Genomic DNA, 3,927 nt, shown 5'->3' with positions numbered 1-3,927 from the left:
AGACGCTTAGAAAACCCCATTATACAGTTACAGGCATAAGGCAAAATAGTCATTAAACCAAGTCAAAATCAAAATGAAAAGTCACATTATGCCCATAGCTACTTCAGTCCATCTGAAGTTTGTTAGATGTCATCAGTTTAACAGGCATTACAGGCAATTGTTGTTGAAGGTGTTTGCAAACTTGGAGAACATCTTTTCCTTGAAATGGAGATGTCCACCATGGGAAGCCTTCCACTTATGGAGAGGGGAGTGCTTCACAGACCCAGCAGTTAGACTGATTGTTGAATTCAGTGTAGGATTGAGCCCAGGACAGGAAGGCATTGTCTTGAAGATCAAAGTGCAGACTCAGGATTTTTGGAGTCAGCAGAAGTAGGCTCACATAGATGATCAGACCCACTGCAAAGTACAAAGTGAGAGCACAGAAAGGAAACACATAAAATGAAGTCATTTCATTCTGGTCAGGGTGCCGACTCTTAACTCGAGTGTGATGTACCCATGAATCAATTTCTGGAACTTTGGCAGCTGTGAGAGAAGAAAGAATAACCTGGTAAGGGCCTTCCCAGAGGGGCTCAAGGGATGACCCCCAAATCCCAATGTTTTTATGAGAACCTTGGTTCCTGGCTCAAATAGAGGCTTGCATGTGTCAGGAGTCATCTCCTGGAGTTCTGTTAATGCCTGTTGAAAAGCTGAGAGCTGAGTTACATAACTAGTTAATCCCAGGGCTTCAGGGTCTATAACAATGTCTTTTCATAAGAAAGACCTCCCATAAAAACATTCAAAGGATGACAGTCCCTCCTTTTTGGGGGTAGTTCGAGCACTCATGAAAGATCTGGGAACGACTTTAATCCAGTTGTCCAGTGTCTCTTCAGTTAATTTGTACAGATGTCTTTTGATAAAATCATTAGCTCTTTCAACCTTTCCTGAGAGTGAGGTCTCTAGGAACAGTGCAAGGGATATTCTATTCCAAGAGCTTTAGACACCCCCTTAGTTGCAGCAGCTGTAAAGGCGGAGCCATTGTTACTCTGAAGGCTCCGGTGGCAGCCCAAACCTGGGGATAATTTCATGGATTAAAATCTCTATTACCTCCGTAGCCTGTTCACTATGATAGGAAAAAGCTTTAATCCATCCAGTAAAAGTATCCATTCAAATTTTATGTAAGAATACCCAAAAGCTTTTGGTATATGAATAAAACAAATTTCCCAGTCCTCTCCAGGATACTTTCCATTTCCTTGTAATCCAGATTTTGCTAGCTTTCAGTCTTTGGGTTATGTTTCTGACAAACTTCACATCTTTTGATAATATTCTTTAAAGTTTTCATTATCTTTTTACCTTCAAACAAATGAGAAGCCTTCTGGTAAGTACTCTGTGCATCTAATTGTAAACTCTGGTGTAAAGCCTTAAGAAATTTCCATTGTGCATTTTTAGGAATTATTAATCGTCCATCCTCGGACTGTAACCACCCTTTATCAATAATCTTTGCTCCTCTTTTCTCATATATTTCTAATGCTTCCTCAGTATATTGTTTGTTTGTTTTTTCTGTTCCACAGGACCTGTCCAGATCAAAGACATCTGTACTGAAGGGTTTTCATGCATTGCTGCTTTTCTGGTTTGACAGTCAGCCAACTGATTACCTTCGGCTACATTACTCCCATCTCTGCTTTGCCCTTTGCAATTCATCCTGCTAGTTCTGTAGGAAAACATATAGCAGTTAAAAGCCTCTCGATCTCTCTGAAATGTTTAATAGGTTCTCCTATTGCTGTTTCAAACTGTCTTTATTTCCATATTGCAGCATGAGCTGTAAATTGAAATAAGCATACTTAGAATCAATGTATTTATCTGCTGCCCTTTGCTTAACTCAAGAGCTCGGGTCAGAGCCACAAGCTCCTCTAAGTGAGCATTGCTTCTGTGGGGCAGAGATTTTGCTTCTAAAACCTGTTCAGCAGTTACCACATCATAGCCTGCTTTACACTTTCCATCCCAAACAAAAGAACTGCCATCTCTAAATACTTCCATGTCAGGATTATCTAGTGGGGTATCCTTTAGATCTTCCTGAGATGCATAGTTTAAAGTTAGGAATTGGGAACAGCCATGATCAGCTGTTTCATTTTCCTTTTCAGCAAGAAAAGTGGCAGGATTTAACTTTCCACAAACTTTAAGCTTAGTTACTGGTTCTTCTAACAATAATGACTGATATTTAAGAAGCTGCTGCCCGTCATCAAATACTAGCCTTAGAATTTGAGATTCCACTCATATTATGAGAAGTCAGTAGAGTAAGGTTTCATCCATTGACTACTTTTAAAGCTTCAGGTGCTAATAAAATCATTGCCCCAATTACTCTTAGGTAGTGGGGCCACCTACGATAAATTCTATATAATTTTCTGCTTAGATAAACAATAGGTTGCTGCTGAGGCCCTTGCAGTTGTGTCAAAACCCCCAAGGTCATACCTTTTCTTTCAGCGACAAACAAATTAAATTCTGAGCATGTGGGCAAGCTCAGAGCAGGAGCTTGCAGAAGAGCAGTCTGAAGATCCTTAAAAGCCTCTTGAATATCTGGATATTAAAGCAGTGTGTCTCTTCGGGTCTGCTGAGTTTCAGCTGTAAGTTTATTTAAAGGCCAGGCAAGATCCCCATAACCTGAAATCTAAATGCGACAGTAGCCTGTGATTTCCAAAATCCTCTCAATTGTCTTAAAGTCGTAGGAAGGGGATGATTTAGTGTAGGTTTAATTCTCTTGGGCCCTTGCTCCTAGGCCTTTTGATATGATTAGGCCCAGATATCTAACAGATTGTTGACAAACCTGAGCCTGTTCTTTTGATGTCCTGGAACTGAAGCCTGCCAGAAAGTTTAAGAAATCTTCTAAAGCTCAGGAACAAGCTTATTCCATCTCAGCACAGAGCAAAACACTATCTGCATATTTTAACACCCCCGCTTCGGAGCTATTAAAGTTTTGTAGATCCCTTGACAAACTTTGTCCAACTAAGTGATGACTGTCATGAAATCCCTGGGGCAAAACTATACAGTTTAACTGAGAAGCTGGCAGCATTAGGCCCTCAAAGGCAAATAGAAATTGACTTTCCTCCATGAAAGCCACTGAGTAGAAGCATCTTTTAAATCAATTACAGAGAAATATTTGGCTCATTCAGGAATTTCAGACATTAGAGTGTAAGGATTAGGCAATGCGGGGTGTAAAGGAACTATAGCCTCATTTATTTCTTGTAAATCTTGAACTAGTCTGCATTTTATATTTTATTTCTTTATACTCAAATTAGGAGTGTTGCAGGGACTGTTACAGGGAATTAATAGTCCCTGCTCCTTTAAATTTTTGATGATGGGTTTTAACCCTTCCTTAACCTCAGGTTTCAGTGGATACTGCTTCTTATGTGGAAATAAGTGTGGGTCCTTGAGCTTGACAACTACAGGAATAATATGTTGTGCTCAACCCACAGATTTTCCATCAGCCCATACCCTAGGATTTACTTTTTGTTCAATTAAAGGGAGAGAAAGGGAAGGCTCCATGTTCATGAAAACAGTGGCATGGACCTTGCTCAGTACATCCCTCCCCAAAAGAGGTGAGGGAGATTCTGGCATGATCAGAAACTTGAGTGAAAATTGCACAGGATCCCAGTCACAACTTAGAGGAACACTGAAGTAACGCTTTTTGGCTCAGCCAGACATTTCCATTATGGAAGGGGATCAGAAAGAAAGTGGATCAGGTGCTTCAGTAAGCACTGATTAAGTTCCCCCAATATCTGAAAGGAAATTGACGGATTGGCCCATCACAGTTATTAATACCTGGGGTTCCTCAGGTGTAATTAGGATGGGAGCTTGTGTGGGGACCCCCAGGCCCTTCCAGTCCTGATTATCTTGAGAGTCTGACACCTGAAACCTACACCTCTGGGGGCAGTCTCTCTGCCAGTGTGGTCCCTT

Source organism: Dama dama, chromosome Y, assembly GCF_033118175.1.
Source record: "Dama dama isolate Ldn47 chromosome Y, ASM3311817v1, whole genome shotgun sequence".
Taxonomy (NCBI): Eukaryota; Metazoa; Chordata; class Mammalia; order Artiodactyla; family Cervidae; genus Dama; species Dama dama.
Note: the sequence above shows the minus strand (reverse complement) of the source record.